General features: G+C 42.0%; 1 pseudogene; it reads right to left on the bottom strand.

Annotated features, from left to right (window-relative positions):
* Window positions 1–73: 73 nt before the first annotated feature.
* Window positions 74–13613, bottom strand: LOC111980036 (WD repeat-containing protein 36-like; annotated as a pseudogene).
* Window positions 13614–19884: the final 6271 nt, after the last annotated feature.

Below are 19884 nucleotides of genomic sequence, written 5' to 3'. Positions count from 1 at the left end.
TTCCAGCCCTACAATAAACAGGAAATATTTTCATTTGTCTTTTTAAAAGAATTAATACTGACAAATAACAGGAATGCAATTGATGCTCAGTAATCTTATCTTTCAATGATAACACTTTCATATTTGCCGAAGATGCAAGACATCTGAGTAAGATGTAGGTACAGTGCCTTCAGAAAGTATTCATACACCTAGACTTATTCCACATGTTACAGCCTGAATTTAAAATAGATTAATACAAATAAAAACATCTCACCCATCTACACACAATACCCCATAATGGCAAAGTGAAAACATGTTTTTGAAATGTTTGCACATTTATTGAAAATTAAATATATCTAATTTACATAAGTATTCACACCCGAGTCAATACATGTTAGAATCACCTACAACTGTGAGTCTTTCTGGGTAAGTCTCTAAGAGCTTTGCACATCTGGTTTGTACAACATGTTCACATTATTCTTCTACAATTCTTCAATCTCTGTCAAGTTGGTTGTTGATCGTTGCTAGATAGCCATTTTCGAGTCTTGCCATAGATTTTCAAGCTGATTTAAGTCCAAACTGTAACTAGGCCACTCAGGAACATTTAATGTAGTCTTGGCAAGCTACTATTTCGCCTTGTGTTTTAGGTTATTGTCCTGCTGAAAGGTGAATTTGTCTGTCTTTTGGAAAGCAAACAGAACCAAGTTTTCTAGGATTTTGCCTGTGCTTAGCTCCATTGTTTATTTTTATCCTAAAAAAACTCTGTAGTCCTTGCCGATAGCAAGCATACCCATAACATGATGCAGCCACCACCACACTTGAAAAAAATTAAGACTGGTAATCAGTGATGTTGGATTTGCCACAAATAGAAGGTTTTGTATTCAAGGACATAAAGTACATTTCTTTGCCAATTTCTTTGCAGTTTTACTTAGTGCCTAACTGCAAACAGGATGCATGTTTTGGAATATTGATATTTTGTACAGGCTTACTTATTTTCACTCTGTCATTTTGGTTAGTATTGTGGAGTAACTACAAAGTTGCTGATCCATCCTGTTTTCTCATATCACAGCAATTCAACTCTAACTGTTTTAAAGTCATCATTGGCGTCTTCGTGAAATTTCTGAGCTGTTTCCTTCCTCTTCGGGAACTGAGTTAGGAAGGACACCCATCTTTGTAGTGAATGGGTGTATTGATACCACAGGAGGTTGGTGGTACCTTAATTGGGGAGAATGGGCTCGTGGTAATGAGTGGAGCGGAATGGTATCAAATACATCAAACACAGTTCCCAGGTGTTTGATGACATTCCATTTGCTCTGTTCCGGCCATTATTAATGAATGCTTTCTTCATTTTTACCCATCTGCCAATAGGTGCCCTTCCTTGCAAAGCATTGGAAAACCTTGCTGGTCTTTGTGGTTGAACCGGTGTTTAAAATTCACTGCTCAACTGAGGGACCTTTCAGATAATTGTGTGTGTGGTATAGAAATTAGGTAGTGATTCAAAAAGTACCATTATTGCACACAGAGAAATCCATGCAACTTGTGACTTGTTAATCACATTTTTACTCCTGAACATATTTAGGCTTGCCATAACAAAGGGGTTGAACACTTATTGACTCAAGACATTTCAGCTTTTCATTTTTTTATTAATTTGTAAAAATGTCTAAAAACATAATTCCACATTATGGGGTATTGTGTGTAGGGCAGTGACACAATGTTCAGGCTGTAACAAAACAAAATGTGGAAAATGTAATGTAATACATAAAATAGTTAACTGTTTTATCTTCCTTACCATCGAAACACATTCAAATGAAGGGCTTGTCTAACCCTCTGTCCCAAGCCCAAACCCGGCATAGCTGGTCATCCTCTAGGACTCCAGCAAAGCCTAGCTACAGAGGGGGACTCGCAGACACCATCTGATCCACTACCTGCTCTGTCGTTGTGAGATAAAAACTATAATCCCCAACAGGACTGTGAAAATATATTGATGTATCCGATTTGTCTATGGAGTACAGTACATGTACACATCTATTTTGTCCTCTGTATAATCCTCATTACTATGCTGTGTACCATCGAGACAGCAGGGGACATCTTAAAATGTGGTAACTCATGCTGAACCAATGAACATCAAATTGTATTAGGGTAATAACGTAAAGTGAAAACAATCTGGAGTAATACAATGATAACAATCATGTCTATTTTAAAAAAGGTAGTTACATCAGGTTTTGGTCAATCACGATTTCATTGAACATCATATTTTAGACCATTACAAAAGCATTAGAGCACATAATATATCATATAAAATGTGGCCAACTTCTCTTGCATCAAGAGTGAAACTATAGTCCACAATGCTGTATAGAGATGTATACATAGATCGGTGTGAAAAACTACATAAATAAAAGAAAAATGAAAGAGGGTTGGTTGGGAGAGGCACACTTCAAAGCAGTGCACTCTTGGTGTATGACAGCAAACACAGGCTCTGATTGAAAAGTGTCTGCATGGATGTCCACATCTCCTCCAGTTTCTCAGATACTCTAGATGCCTCCTCCATGAGCTCTGGTTCCTGGGTGATCAGTCTGAGATGCAGCTAGAGAGAGAGCGAGAGTCAGAAGTAAGACAAACCATACAGGAAATACACACGTTATGAACCTTTGAAACAAAGTGTGTCTGTGGTGCTGTGAAGTCAAAAACACATTGTTCATGTTCTGTAAAGATACAATTTGAATTCAGGTACTCAACAAAACTGAGCTTAGTTTAAGAGTGAAACAACAGAACTACATATCAAGTCAAACATGTTTTCTTAATAAAACATTTACTTTTTATTTGACTTCTAGAAATGTGGTCATTGGTTTTGATTGAATTGTGTATCACAATTTTTTTATTTAATTTATTTCCAATGTTCTGACTCCATCTGCTGGTTGCAGATGTAAGTGGGTGACAGTCAATGCAACAGAAAATAGATTTCCCTCTTCCTCTTCCTGACATCGTTGATATCATTTAACATTAAGCTGCTATTATTCCTGTGTAGTGACGCTATACTTACTGGAGTAATAACATCATTGAACTCATGTGTAACAATAAAAGCTCAACATGTCAATTAAATCAATAATAACAGTGTTATAACACAGATAACAGCAGCTTATTAACATAGCTACAGTGTTGGTGACTAGAATATTGATATGGTTACCTTCAGGAAGAGTGCCAGGTAGGCCTGTGCCAGATCAAAGTCCCTCTTGGAGTTCAGCATGCTGGCCACCATCTTCAGAAAGTTGGAGACATCCGACTTCATCAGGGTCCAGACCTCGGAGCTCAGCATCAATACCAGACGGACCCATCTCTTTCAGCATCCCCACAGGGCCATCATCTGGACGAAACAATGAGGATGGATTATGACTCGTTGTATTTGTATTGACCTGAGGTATCAGCAGAGTAAAAGTGTGCCAAAACATCCTCTAGTTACTACACATGCTAATAACTTGACATCGGATTTAGCAGTAGGTTCAAGTATTGAGATTCTAAAAGACATTCTTCAGTTTTTATGGCCTTAGAAGTGATTTGGGGTGAGAGGAATTTCTATGCTTGCAAGAGGTGCTGTGAATAATTGATCGCAAAGTGATATTCAGACTTGCAAGACGTTTGATTGATTTTGTCATCACAAAATAAATAAATACATATATAGACACTGAATAAAGATTTTCTAAAACGTGACCAGGATTGCACAATAAAGTCGGGGACTTATTTCCATTGTGGTCCCTATTTTTTTTTTTACATAAATACATATACAACTACTGTGAGTAATTGCTAGCTAAGTGAGATTCAAACATACATTTGTTGCAGAGTGTGGCAGATTCTAGCTGTTGGTAGAAAGCGGACTTCTGTGCCAGGACTCCAAAATTCACAATCTTTGACTGTGGAAAAAGTAAACAAAATACACATTATTGAACCCAAATAACATACAGTACTCAGATTTGCTACACACATAATATCTTGTCTCAATTTTCTAACATCTGTGACATTGGCTCACAGGCAAACAGGCAAGGGAATAAAACAAATATCGCTAGAACCTATTTCTTGAATTCTAAATATCAGACATTTGAAAGCTCTAATTTTGACCGTCATAATAGCTCTGATGTCAGTAACTTTACAAGCACTAATTATGGTCAATTTAGACTGAGAATAGTATCTAGTTATGGTAAGGGGTGAAATAAGTACAGCCACTTATAATTGTAACGGTTTAGCAGATTATAAAAAAAGAAGACCAGTCTTAACATGGCTAAAAGAAAAGGAATAACATATACTGTTTACAGGAATCTCACTCTACATCCTTAGAGGAAGTTGTGTGGAAAAAGGAATGGGGTGGTGAAATAATATTCTGTCATGGACAAAGGAACTCAAAAGGTGTGATGATATTAATTAACAAAAATGTCAATCTGAATGTGCAAATAGTCAGGAATGATTCGCAAGGAAGGTGGATCTTTTTGAATATGAAAGCGGACGAAAAAGAGATTTGGCTCATTAATCCATATGGTCCAAATCAGGCTGATCCACACTTCTTCGAAAACATTTATACCAATTTATTGAACTTACAGGCAACACATGATCTAATCACTATGGTAGGAGACTACAACACAGTGTTAAGTACCTCAATGGGCCATAAAGGTAATCACTCTACAAACTATCATCACCATGCCCTTAAGGAAATCACAAATATTATGGACACATTAGAAATAGTGGATATTTCGAGACCAAAATACCCCAACCTAAATCAAATCAAGTTTATTTTATATAGCCCTTCGTACATCAGCTAATATCTCGAAGTGCTGTACAGAAACCCAGCCTAAAACCCCAAACAGCAAGCAATGCAGGTGTAGAAGCACCTAGTGAGATATACATGGAGACTTAATCAAGCTAGTCATCTTGACTACTTTCTTGTCTCCTTCTCTCTTGCATCAAAGGTTAAAAAAGTTTTAATAGGAGACAGAATGCGATCGGATCATCATCTAATTGGCTTTCACATAACTCTTTTATAGATTTTCCACGTGGACGGGGATATTGGAAATTTAATCAAAGTTTACTGGAGGACAACTTATTTTTTAACTAAGACAAAATAATTTATAACTGAATTTTTCCAGTATAATATAGGTTCAGCAAATCCCCTTACTGTTTGGGATACCTTTAAATGTACCTTCAGTGGTCATTCAATTCAATATTCATCAATAATWAAAAAGCAGTTTCTGGCTAAAGAGAAGACTAACAAGGGAAATCCATGAACTAATAGTACAGGTAGATAGCAATAAAATCGATACTACAGAGATACAAAATAAGTTAGAGGAAAAACAAAAAGAACTTGAGGAACTTATTCAAGAACAATCTAATGTAATCTATTACAAAAATAAAGCAAACTGGATGGAATATGGAGAAAAATGCACAAAAATTCTTCCTGAATCTCCAATATAGGAACGCTAACAAAAATAATTTGCAGAAACTCGTTACTGAAGACGGAGTCATCTATGATTCTCCAAATTATATTTTAAAAGAGGAAGCTAATTATTTTAGGCAGTTGTTCTCTTTTCCGTCTCATTCATTCCCACTGAATGAAGATTATGATAAGGAATTCTTTCCAAATAATATAAAAAAAAATGTAAAATTAACAAATGTACAGAAAGATCAGTGCGAAGGCTAAATTACAGAGGAAGAACTTTTTAAGGCTATTAAATCCTTTCAGTCTGGAAAAACCCCAAGGTTTGATGGCATACCAGTAGAGGTACAGTGGGGAGAACAAGTATTTGATACACTGCCGATTTTGCAGGTTTTCCTACTTACAAAGCATGTCGAGGTCTGTAATTTTTATCATAGGTACACTTCAACTGTGAGAGACGGAATCTAAAAATCCAGAAAATCACATTGTATAATTTTTAAGTAATTAATTAGCATTTTATTGCATGACATAAGTATTTGATCACCTACCAACCAGTAAGAATTCCGGCTCTCCACAGACCTGTTAGTTTTTCTTTTAGAAGCCCTCCTGTTCTCCACTCATTACCTGTATTAACTGCACCTGTTTGAACTCGTTACCTGTATAAAAGACACTGTCCACACACTCAATCAAACAGACTCCAACCTCTCCACAATGGCCAAGACCAGAGAGCTGTGTAAGGACATCAGATAAAATTGTAGACCTGCACAGGCTGGGATGGGCTACAGGACAATAGGCAAGCAGCTTGGTGAGAAGGCAACAACTGTTGGCGCAATTATTAGAAAATGGAAGAAGTTCAAGATGACGGTCAATCACCCTCGTCTGGGGCTCCATGCAAGATCTCACCTCGTGGGCATAAATGATCATGAGGAAGGTGAGGGATCAGCCCAGAACTACACGGAGAGGACCTGGTCAATGACCTGAAGAGAGCTGGGACCACACTCTCAAAGAAAACCATTAGTAACACACTACACGCCGTCAATGGATTAAAATCCTGCAGCGCACGCAAGGTCCCCTGCTCAAGCCAGCGCATGACCAGGCCTGTCTGAAGTTTGCCAATGACCATCTGGATGATCCAGAGGAGGAATGGGAGAAGGTCATGTGGTCTGATGAGACAAAAATAGAGCTTTTTGGTCTAAACTCCACTCGCCGTGTTTGGAGGAAGAAGAGGATGAGTACAACCCCAAGAACACCATCCCAACCGTGAAGCATGGAGGTGGAAACAATCTCTTGGGGATGCTTTTCTGCAAAGGGGACAGGACGACTGCACCGTATTGAGGGGAGGATGGATGGGGCATGTATCGCGAGATCTTGGCCAACAACCTCCTTCCCTCAGTAAGAGCATTGAAGATGGTCGTGGCTGGGTCTTCCAGCATGACAACGACCCGAAACCACACACAGCCAGGGCAACTAAGGAGTGGCTCCGTAAGAAGCATGTCAAGGTCCTGGAGTGGCCTAGCCAGTCTCCAGACCTGAACCCAATAGAAAATCTTTGGAGGGAGCTGAAAGTCCGTATTACCCAGCGACAGCCCCGAAACCTGAAGGATCTGGAGAAGGTCTGTATGGAGGAGTGGGCCAAAATCCCTGCTGCAGTGTGTGCAAACCTGGTCAAAAACTACAGGAAACGTATGATCTCTGTAATTGCAAACAAAGGTTTCTGTACCAAATATTAAGTTCTGCTTTTCGGATGTATCAAATACTTATGTCATGCAATAAAATGCAAATTAATTACTTAAAAATCATACAATTTGATTTTCTGGATTTTTGTTTTAGATTCCGTCTCTCACAGTTGAAGTGTACCTATGATAATTCATTTCAAAAATTGTGTTTGAATGTACTTTGGCACACTGATTATGGCACAGTATTGTTTTCCTCCATAAATATTGTGGTGGAACATTCTATTCAAGTGAGAGAGACTTGGTCATTTCTTCAAACAATCATCTTTATTCAATATCGATTCAACTGTCTTGACTGTTGGGCCGAGAGCCTACCCTTTTACAGACCATACTGTTCCTTATATACCTGATACCAAGATTGCTCAGTCATAGCTGGTTCAACCCCCCGACCCATATAGATTGGGGGCACAATAAGCCACTTTGGGTTCATCCTCTGGTCATCTGCCTCTGCTGTTGTCTCCCAGATGACAGGATAATTAGGAATACTGTGGCCTTTGTTCTGTTCCTCCATGCTATCTCGGTGACACCCACCACATCTGATCTATGGAACGCCAGCTGTAGTTTTTTTTTATCACCAAGCCATCGCTTAATCAGTTGCCAACCCAAGCTCCATAAAGACTTCTCTCAGTTAGCTCAGAAAGAAGAGAGTCCTAAGATCCTTACTCTATTAAATAAAACAACCATTTGGTGCGTAAATATAACATCCTCTTGTAATACTGCTACCACAATATCTAGTCAAAAGGACCGTTACAAGTACCTATAAAATCAAGGACACACTTCCTCCATATTGAATATCTTTCATTATCAATGCTTGAATAATTGGCTGATACCACTGTTACATGTGCCAGTCCAGATGGTGTGGGGGCTTTCTGGCCCCTGTGCTGGGTACAGAGTAAGTGCTCCATGGGCTCACTGTGGCTGTTCAGTAGTTACCTTGGTTGGGACAGGTTCCTGGCAGCATGATCACAGTGGGCTCGCAGTCTGAAGGCAGAGGGCGCAGTGATACCATACTGCACAGCGTGTTGTTGGACCTGGAAACACACAACATAGAATACTCAAGAATAATAGTAAATATTACTAACCTACTTGATTTTAATAACACTGAATTGTACTACCGAATACTACCAATAACTTCTCATACTTCTCATACTCCAACACATATCTTTTGAGATATCAAATTGACAATATTAACACTAATTTGCTGAGTCACATTTGTTCAAAAGACTTTGCTAATCAAGATGTTTCCTTTATCAGCTAATTCTTGTTTGCAGTTTAAATAAGTCGAGATGTGATAAGATGAGTGCCTATATGAGTGTGAACATTAAATCTGCCGGTTCCCTAATAATGACATAACCTGAGAATGATTTTGACTCCCACACCCCATCTTTCCTTGATGTGGTGGTGACTCTTACCATAAGTATATCCCCAAGCTGTCGACATGGGAGGAGGCCAGAAAGTCCCCAGTTGGTGACATGGTGAGACTGACTGCAGCCGAGTCTACCAAGAAGCAGTCCACCAGGCTAAGAAAAAGAAGAGAAATCAAGTCAATGACTGAAGGCTGAGAGGGAGTTTCCACTGGAAAGCACTTGAAAGCGATTACATTAATTGATACACTCAATTTATGATAAAGTGAAACAAAGATGGCCTGAGAAATCTTTGGACAAAGGTCATCTCATCGATCTCAGTTTGTGGGGAGAGGAAATGACAAAGCAGGGCTGGTGACATCACTTTACATCAGTAAAGTGTAAGGGCCCGGTCCAGAAACAAACCCTATTCCCTACCCTTAACCCGCTACCCTCAACCCCCTACCCCCAGTTAGGGACATGCTAAACTACTCCAGAAGTGACAGGGATGGTCTTACCAGCCGGAGGGGAGATCCCATGTCCTGATGGTACAGTCCATGGCTGCCGTTATCAACCAGCACCCGTCTGGGCTGAAAGTCTGAGGAGTATCATCAGACAAGAATAACAAATATTTGAGGGAAAGAGTGAGTGCGAGATCAAATCGAGAGAGATGTGCTAAACAGAGAAAGGGAGAGGGAAAGAGATGGAGATAAGGACTCACCATGTCATTGACCTGTCCTCGATGGCCAGGGTGCTTGCGAACAATCCTCTTGGTCTCCACGTCCAGAACATTCAGCGTGAAGTCATCCAGAGCGATGGCCAGCATACCACTATACCAGGGCAAGGAAAGACTGCAATCAGACACTAGTCTACTGCTATGTGATAACCAAGTGAAACAAATCAGTGTATAAAGTTAAAGGAATAGTGCTGTCAATTAATCCCTTTATCTCCTTCCCCAGCAACAGATTAATACCATTTTTCTGTCTCTGAGTCCATTATGAAGGAAGTTCGATGTAGTTTCGTGAGCCAACGCTAACCAGAAGTCATGCGCTAACACTAGTTAGCAAAGGCTTGCAAAACTACCGCTAGCTTCCTTCATACTGGACACACAGACATAAATCAAATAAAAAATGTCACATGCGCCATGCCAAATCTTTTCAGTCTCCTGAGGGGGAAAAGGTTTTGTCGTGCCCTCTTCACGACTGTCTTGGTATGTTTGGACCATGATAGTTCGTTGGTGATGTGGACACCAAGGAACTTGAAACTCTCGACACGCTCCACTACAGCCCCGTAGATGTTAATGGGGGCCTGTTCGGCCCACCTTTTCCTGTAGTCCACGATCAGTTCCTTAGTCTTGCTCACATTGAGGGAGAGGTTGTTGTCCTGGCACCACACTGACAGTTCTCTGACCTCCTCCCTATAGGCCGTCTCATCGTTGTCAGTGATCAGGCCTACCACTGTTGTGTCGTCAGCAAACTTAATGATTGTGTTGGAGTCGTGTTTGGCCACTCAGTCGTGGGTGAACAGGGAGTACAGGAGGGGACTTAAGTACACACCCCTGAGGGGCCCCAGTGTTAAGGATCAGCGTGGCAGACGTGTTGTTGCCTTCTCTTACCACCTGGGGGCAGCCCGTCAGAAGGTCCAGGATCCAGTTGCAGAGGGAGGTGTTTAGTCCCAGAGTCCTTAGTGTCCTCGAAGCTCATCACTAAGCTATGGTGTTGAACGCTGAGCTGTATTCTCACAAAGGTGTTCCTTTTGTCCAGGTGAGAAAGGGCAGTGTGGAGTGCGATTGAGATGGCGTCATCTGTGAATCTGTTGGGGCAGTATGCGAATTGGAGTGGATCTAGGGTGTCCGGGAGGATGCTGTTGATGTGAGCCATGAGCAGCATTTCAAAGCACTTCATGGCTACCGACGTGAGTGCCACGGGGCGGTAATCATTTAGGTAGGTTACCAGGTTAAAGAAGGTCTCCATGGGTTCATATGACTCTGGGAAATTAGAAAATGGGCTTGACTGCCAAATCCTACACTATCCCTTGAAGTTGGAAGCAATGCAGTCAAATAAGTGCTATTTTTCTCCTGTGGTGTTATCTGACCATTACCTGTCCCGGTGCAGGTGTGTGGAGGCGGGCGAGGTGCCAAGGTCAATGGAGTGGACCAGCTTCCTAGATTTGAACTTCCAGATCTTGACCAGTTTGTCAGCTCCGGCACTGATGATCAGCTGATTAAGTCCATCCACGGAAACGCCGCGCACCGGCCCCTTGTGAGCTACAGAGTCAGAGATAGGACAAATTAAGCTGAATCTATATCAGAAATCATGAGCTAAATATACACAAGCAATTGTCTTTACGGGGGTACTTACCCTTGTCCTCTCCATATTGACCTCTATGCATGCCGGACTGCATGTTGTAAATGTCAATGTGTCCAGATGAGAGTCCTACCACTACAAAGTTACCATATGATGTGATACCTACTGCCTGAGGGGAGAAAACACAGCTTTTAACAACATAACTAGCATGTATATTATGTTTGTTTCTGTGTAACAAACGATCTTTACCAAATGATTTGGGTTCATTTTACACCAAAACAAACTGTACATGACCAGTAATGTATTTAGCTACCGTAGCGTGGACGTTGAGAGCACGGTTCTTATTGAAGCGTTGGGGTTCCAGCCTGTGTGCTCCCATGCTGCCCTTCTGATAGTTCCAGGTGGTCGTCATGAGGTACCCTCTGTGACATGCTACTATACTGTCCCAATCACTCTGACGGGCACACTCTACATCACACATAGAATCAGAGAAAATGTCAACGTTTTCAAAGAATTAACCACATTCAATGATAAAAGGTTCCACATAAATACAGACTAGTTGAGTATTTTTATCTCATGAAGGTAATCGCAGTTTTGAAATATTCAAGTTGCTAAACTTTTTTGTTGTTGTTGCTTAACATACCTGAGGCGAAAATGGTGATGGGGGGAAGCTTCAGTTCGTCCAAGCTTTTCTTTTTGGATTTCTTCTTGTTGATGGAACCTAGTTACCAATTGGTTTATTTTCATGAAGAATACAAGAAACAAGGATTTATGCATGTAAACAAACAGTATTGAAATTAACATCTCGTTGTCCATAACAGCCATCTTTCCGCGAAAGAGAAAATAAATCGTACCATGTCCTAAACTCCTGTTGAATCTCTCATGAACAGTGGAGAACGACTACAGAGTACCATCTTGACCTTAGAAAAAGAAAGAGTACAGCGGATTAGGGAGAAATCTAATAATTTTACTAGAAACTCATAGATGCCTGATACATTTACATTTTAGTCATTTAGCAGACGCTCTTATCCAGAGCGACTTACAGTAAGTAGCGAGTGCACATATTTTCATACTTTTTTCTGTACTGGTCCCCAGTGGAAATCAAACCCACAACCCTGACGTTGCAAGCACCATGCTCTACCAACATGAGACAGCAAGTCACACATACCAGCACTGAGAATGTGATGTCRGTTCAGGCCGTGGTGCGGGGCGCTGTGTCCCAGACAACTCCTGAGTAGACGGCCTCCTCCGCCCGCCGTGTCAAAGATCCACACCTGCGGAATTGGACTTTGATCATTCAAAACTCAACGGTCAAATATATTAATTCTTCATAACCCTATGGTATGTTGGTACTGGATTGTGTTAGCAGTGCTGAATTTGCAACTAGTGATGTCCTAATAAAAGCTTTAAGCTATGTAGGTAAAAACTGTGTATTGAGACATGACTGAAAAAAGGACAATTGTTTACAGCAATTTAACACTGATGCCCTCTAAGTACCACTAACCCAAATGCCGTTATCAGCCCCATTGGTGATGAGAAGAGGCTCGCCATGGAGGAATGTTAGTCCAGCGATAGCTGTGTTGTGGGCATCTCTCATCTGACACACAAGCTTTTTCTCCTCTAGATCCCACAGTCCAATATGTCCGACAGGACTACCAGCCGCCATTACCAGATGGCCATCTATAAAATAATCACATCAGTGTGACAAGGTAAGTAAACATTTTTTAAAGCATATCAAGACCGATTTTTTAAATAATTTGACGCAAAGCAGTTACACATCACTTACACAAATGAGGCCACACAATCTAGTTATCACATCATTATAACCATAATAAATACAACACTACGTTCACCTGGTAATGTCACCTGTTCTGAAGGACAATGAAGTGACTGGGCCCCAGTCTTGCTGGAACTTCATCAGTGACTCATCAAACTTGATGTTGTGGATGATGATCTGACCCGATGATAGGCCAATGCCCACAACATCCACAGCTGGGGTCTGACGAGAAAGTTTGAGGAAAAGAGTGGTAAAGGGTTTCCACTAGTTACCACAAACACAAAGTAGAAATTGGCTATATCATAAAAAAACGCATTTAAAAAACTACATTTGCTTTTTTGTCTTAATTTATGGTTACGGTTAGGCATAAGGTTAGCAGTGTGGTTAGGGTTAAAATCAGATTTTAAGAAGAGAATTTGGGGAAATATTCGGGGTATATGACTTTGTGGCTGTGGTAACTAGTTGTGACCGCTAAAGAGAGATGAGCTGGGCATTTCTGATTGAACATAAATATTACACTGTGTACAAAACATTATGAACACCTTCCTAATATTGGAGTTGCAGGAATTGTCCGTAGAGCTCCGAGACAAGATTGTGTTGAGGCACAGATCTGCCGAAGGGTACCAAAAACTTTCTGCAGCATTGAAGGTCCCAACAACACATCACTCTTAAATGGAAGAAGTTTGGAGCAATTGGGCCTTGGTCAGGGAGGTGACCAAGAACCCGATGGCCACTGACTGAACTCCAGAGTTCCTCCGTGGAGATGGGAGAACCTTCCAGAAGGAAACCATCTCTGCAGCACCACCAATAAGGCCTATATGGTAGAGTGGCCAGACGGAAGCCACTCCTCAGTAAAATGCCCATAACAGGCCACTTGGAGCTTGTCAAAAGGCACCTAAAGGACTCAAAGACCATGAGAAACAAGATTCTCTTGTAGGATGAAACAAAGATCGAACTCTTTGGCCTGAATGCCACGCGTCAGGTAGGGAAGAAACCAGGCTCCGCTCATCACCAGGCCAATACCATACCTACAGCGAAGCATGGTGGTGGCAGCATCATGCTGTGGGGATGTTTTTCAGCGGCAGGGACAGGGAGACTAGTCAGGATCGAGGGAAAGATGAAGGGCGCAAAGTACAGAGAGATCCTTGATGAAAACCTTAGGACCTCAGACTGGGGCAAAGGTTCACCTTCCAACAGGACAACAACCCTAAGCACACAGCCAAGACAATGCAGGGGTGGCTTCGGGACAAGTCTCTGAATGTCCTTGATTGGCCCAGCCAGAGCCCGGACTTGAACCTGATCAAACATCTCGGAAGAGACCTGAAAATAGCTGTGCAGCGACGCTCACCATCCAACCTGACAGAGCTTGAGAGGATCTGCAAAGAATGGGAGAAACTCCCCATATACAGGTGTGCCAAGCTTAGCACTTTTGGGGCGGCAGGTAGCCTAGTGGTTAGAGCGTTGGACCAGTAACCAAAAGTTTGCTAGATCGAATCCCCTAGCTGACAAGGTAAACATCTGTTGTTCTGCCCCTGAACAAGGCAGTTAACCCACTGTTCCTAGGCCGTCATTGTAAATAAGAATTTGTTCTTAACTGACTTGCCTAGTTAAATAAAGTTTAAATTAAATAAAGCGTCATACCAAAGAAGACTCGAGGCTGTAATCGCTGCCAAAGGTGCTTCAACAAAGTACTGATTAAAGGGTCTGAATACTTACGTAAATGTGATATTTCCTTTTTTTAAATTTTATACATTTGCAAAAAAAACATTTTTAAACTGCTTTTACTTTGTCATTATGGGGTATTGTGTGTAGATTGACAAGATTTTTATTTTTTTTAATCCATTTTAGAATAAGGCTGAAACGTAACAAAATGTGGAAAAAGTGAAGGGGTCTGAATGCACTGTATGCCCCCCTTAGATATACAATGGAAGCTCATCCAGGATGGCACATCAATGCGAGCTGTGGCAAGAAGGTTTGCTGTGTCTGTCAGCGTAGTGTCCAGAGCATGNCTAGTGGTAGCATGAGACGGAGTCTACAACCCACACAAGTGGCTCAGGTAGTGCAGCTCATCCAGGATGGCACATCAATGCAAGCTGTGGCAAGAAGGTTTGCTGTGTCTGTCAGCGTAGTGTCCAGAGCATGGAGGCGCTACCAGGAGACAGGCCAGTACATCAGGAGACGTGGAGGAGGCCGTAGGAGGGCAACAACCCAGCAGCAGGACCGCTACCTCCGCCTTTGTGCAAGGAGTAGCACTGCCAGAGCCCTGCAAAATGACCTCCAGCAGGGCAAAAAGTGACCAGTTTCAAATATCATTTTCAGTAAAATAAACTATTCAATATAATATTTATACACACAAAGGTATGTGAACACCCCCTCAAATTAGTGGATTCGGCTATTTCAGCCACACCCGTTGCTGAAAGGTGTATAATGTCGAGCACACCGCCATGCAATCTCCATAGACAAACATTGGCAGTAGAATGGCCTTACTAAAGAGCTCAGTGACTTTCAACATGGCACCGTCCATATTAATGCCCATGATTTTGTAATGAGATGTTTGACGAGCAGGTGTCCACAAACTTTTGGACATGTAGTGTTTATTCATCATAAGTGAAGGAATGGCTACTTTATCTCATTGTTCCTAGCAAATGCTGTTACTTTTCTCCCATTTGCAACATAGACCAGTATGCGATCAGCTGCTAGGTATGATATGTCCTCTGGAAGTGCATTACCTTTAGAAAATATCACACATTCCGTAAATCTATTGTCAAATGGTAACATTGATAGCTATATATTAGAAATTAATAAAAAGGTAGCTTGACTCAGTGACATGACATCATACACAGTGGGGAAACCTTCTGACATACATCAACCGAATCAAATCTTTCTGATGTATGCCCTTCCTTGACACATGTCCACATTGGGAAGAGCAAACAGTGGCAGATTTGAGAGATAGCTATGTATTATGTTGTAGATTTCTGTAGGCAGGAAGTCCTGCTGTGAATGGTAATGTCAAATCACGAAATGTGCGTGTGTCCTACTTACTGACAGCAACGATTCCAAGTTTCTTGACTTGCAATATGACAAATAGTTGACAACATCACTAAACAAAACAATTGAATGGACATCACCAAACAAAACAATGGACGTCACCAAACAAAACAATGGCCAATGTATTGTGCAAAAAGGTGAACTGATAACTTACTCTTTTTAGTCATTGCTATGGTTACTGATAACAAGGCACAATGATGATCACCACTAGGACCACTAAATAACCACTTTTATTTAGAGATTAGAATTAGCAGACTGGTCTCAGACCTGACATAGTAAAAGTAAATCCGGGACACTCAAATTAATATGATATGTTAAGTTTGGTATGGTTACATATAATAAGGCAAAATACAAAAAAAACTTCTAGCAACCCAAAGGATGCATTTTCAAATCTCATTACATACAACTTTAGCATTATAGCAACTACTTAGTACTTTTTAGCTACTTTGCAACTACTTAGCACGTTAGCAAACCCATTCCCATCCCCTAACCTTAATCCCTAACCCCTTAGTTCCTAACATTAGCTACAACAAATTGTAATTTGTAACATATTGTACTAATTGCAATTTGTAACATATTGTACTAATTGCAATTTGTAACATATTGTACAAATTGCAATTCAGATCCTGCTTCTGATGTCTGTTTGAGTGTTTGTTTAATAGCCTACTGATTCCGTGAGCACCAAGCCTCACACAACCACAACATGTCGGATAAACAATTTCACAAATTTGGCTTGTCAGAGGTGTGCTTTAGGACCATGCGGACGCCTCCGAGCTATCGGGTAGGCTGTTATCCAACTGAATATTAAAAATAATAATAATTGTCCCCCACTTCTAAAACCAAAGTTGCACCCCTGTTGTAATCTAACAGTACCTGTTTGGCACACATAATATGCATGCATTGCTCCTTACCTTCTTTTTCTGGATCTCCAGTATTTTCCACAACTTGTCAAATTTATTCAAAATTGCCCCTTCACCTCCTGAGCATCCAGTAAACATTATGATATGATATAGGTCTGGCCCTATTGGTCACGCGCATGCAATGCATACATGTGTCACGTAAAGAGAGCAAGGGTTGAGGGAATATTGTCCCTAAACAAATGAGGGATTTCGGAAACAGAACTTTTCAGACAGAAATGGCTGTAATTATGTCAAATCAATAGTTAAAGTGACTGTGCATATATGATACACAGAGAGTAGCAGCAGCGTAAAAAGAGGAGTTGGGGGAGGCACAGAATGCAAATAGCCCGGGTAGCCATTTGATTACCTGTTCAGGAGTCTTATGGCTTGGGGATAAAAACTGTTGAGAAGCCTTTTTGTCCTAAACTTGGATCTCCGGTACCGCTTGCCATGTGGTAGTAGAGAGAACAGTCTATGACTGGGGTGGCTGGGGTCTTTGACAATTTTTAGTGCCTTCCTCTGACACCTCATGGTGTAGAGGTCCTGGATGGCAGGCAGCTTAGCCCCAGTGATGTACTGGGCCGTACGCACTACCCTCTGTAGTGCCTTGTGGTCGGAGGACGAGCAATTGCCGTACCAGGCAGGGATGCAACCAGTCAGGATGTTCTCGATGTTGCAGCTGTAGAACCGTTTGAGGATCTCAAGACCCATGCCAAATATTTTTAGTTTCCTGAGGGGGAATAGGCTTTGTCGTGCCCTCTTCACAACTGTCTTGGTGTGTTTGGACCATTCTAGTTTGTTGGTGATGTGGACACCAAGTAACTTGAAGCTCTCAACCTGCTCTACTACAGCCCCGTCGATGAGAATGGGGGCGTGCTCGGTCCTCCTTTTCCTGTAGTCCACAATCATCTGCTTAATCTTGGTTACGTTGGGGGATAGGTTGTTGTTCTGGCACCACCCGGCCAGCTCTCTGACCTCCTCCCTATAGGCTGTCTCGTCGTTGTCTGTGATCAGGCCTACCACTGTTGTGTCGTCTGCAAACTTAATGATGGTGTTGGAGTCGTGCCTGGCCATGCAGTTGTAGGTGAACAGGGAGTACAGGAGGGGACTGAGCACGCACCCCTGGGGGGCTCCAGTGTTGAGGATCAGCGTGGCAGATGTGTTGCTACCTACCCTCACCACCTGGGGGCGGCCCGTCAAGAAGTCCAGCATCCAGTTGTGGAGGGAGGTGTTTAGTCCCAGGATCCTTAGCTTAGTGATGAGCTTTGAGGGTTCTATGGTGTCTGAACGCTGAGCTGTAGTCAATGAACAGCATTCTCACATAAGTCTTCCTTTTGTCCAGGTGGGAAAGGGCAGTGTGGAGCGCAATAGAGATTGCATCATCTGTGGATCTGTTTGGGCGGTATGCAAATTGGAGTGGGTCTAGGGTTTCTGGGATAATGGTGTTGATGTGAGCCATTACCAGCCTTTCAATGCACTTCATGGCTACGGACGTGAGTGCTACGGGTCTGTAGTCATTTAGGCAGGTTGCCTTTGTGTTCTTGGGCACAGGGACTATGGTGGTCTGCTTGAAACATGTTGGTATTACAGACTCAATTAGGGACATGTTGAAAATGTCAGTGAAGACACCTGACAGTTGGTCATCACATGCCCGGAGCACATGTCCTGGTAATCTGTCTGGCCCTGCAGCCTTGTGTATGTTGACCTGTTTAAAGGTCTTACTCACGTCGGCTACGGAGAGCGTGATCACACAGTCATCCGGAACAGCTGATGCTCTCATGCATGCCTCAGTGTTGCTTGCCTCAAAGCGAGCATAGAAGTGATTTAGCTCGTCTGGTAGGCTTGTGTCACTGGGCACCTCGTGGCTGTGCTTCCCTTTGTAGTCTGTAATAGTTTGCAAGCCCTGCCACATAAGACGAGTGTCGGAGCCAGTGTAGTATGATTGAATCTTAGCCCTGTATTGGCGCTTTGCCTGTTTGATGGTTCATCGCAGGGTATAGCAGGATTTCTTGGAAGCTTCCGGGTTAGAGTCCCGCACCTTGAAAGCGGCAGCTCTGCCATTTAGCTCAGTGCAAATGTTGCCTGTAATCCATGGCTTCTGGTTGGGGTATGTACGTACAGTCACTGTGGGGATGACATCCTCGATGCACTTATTGATAAAGCCAGTGACTGATGTGGTGTACTCCTCAATGCCATCGGAAGAATCCCGGAACATGTTCAAGTCTGTGATAGCAAAACAGTCCTGTAGTTTAGCATCTGCTTCAACTGACCATCTGACCACTTTTTTATATATTTTATGTTGCAGCATCAGCATCACGGACAGCGCATAAAACACTTAATGTTCTGTGGTGGTCGCTGCAGCACGGAGGAGAGAAAGACAACGGGTGCTAGTCAGAGTGACTCACTGTCAATTATTATTATTTTATTTCATTTTAAACACAGCAAGTCTGAGGCTGCCACAATCAAATCAATTGCGGTCAGACTGCATCTAGTCATGTGTGTGTCCTAATTACAGTTCAAGTCGGAAGTTTACATACACCATAGCCAAATACATTTAAACTCAGTTTTCACAATTCCTGACATTTAATCCTAGTAAAAATTCCCTGTCTTAAGTCAGTTAGGATCACCACTTTATTTTAAGAATGTAAAATGTCAGAATAATAGTAGAGAGAATGATTTATTTCAGCTTGTATTTATTTCATCACATTCCCAGTGGGTTAGAAGTTTACATACACTCAATTAGTATTTGGTAGCATTGCCTTTAAATTGTTTAACTTGGGTCAAACATTTTGGGTAGCCTTCCACAAGCTTCCCACAATAAGTTGGGTGAATGTTGGCCCATTCCCCCTGACAGAGCTGGTGTAACTGAGTCAGGTTTGTAGGCCTCCTTGCTCGCACACGCCTTTTCAGTTCTGCCCACACATTTTCTACAGGATTGAGGTCAGGGCCTTGTGATGGCCACTCCAATACCTTGTCTTTGTCGTCCTTAAGCCATTTTGCCACAACTTTGGAAAACCCATTTGCAACCAAGCTTTAACTTCCTCACTGATGCCTTGAGATGTTGCTCCAATATGTCTACATAATTTTCCTCCCTCATGATGCCATCTATTTTGTGACGTGCACCAGTCCCTCCTGCAGCAAAGCACCCCCACAACATGATGCTGCCCCCCCCCCCGTGCTTCACAGTTGGGATGGTGTTCTTCGGCTTGCAAGCCTCCACCTTTTTCCTCCAAACATGACGATGGTCATTATGGCCAAACAGTTCTATTTTTGTTTCATCAGACTAGAGGACATTTCTCCAAAAAGTGCGATCTTTGTCCCCATGTGCAGTTGCAAACCGTAGTCTGGCTTTTTTTATGCCGGTTTTGGAGCAGTGGCTTCTT

This window comes from Salvelinus sp. IW2-2015, linkage group LG20, assembly GCF_002910315.2.
Source record: "Salvelinus sp. IW2-2015 linkage group LG20, ASM291031v2, whole genome shotgun sequence".
Lineage (NCBI taxonomy): Eukaryota > Metazoa > Chordata > Actinopteri > Salmoniformes > Salmonidae > Salvelinus > Salvelinus sp. IW2-2015.
The sequence above is the reverse complement of the archived record's forward strand: the minus strand, read 5'-3'. Positions and strand labels throughout refer to the sequence as shown.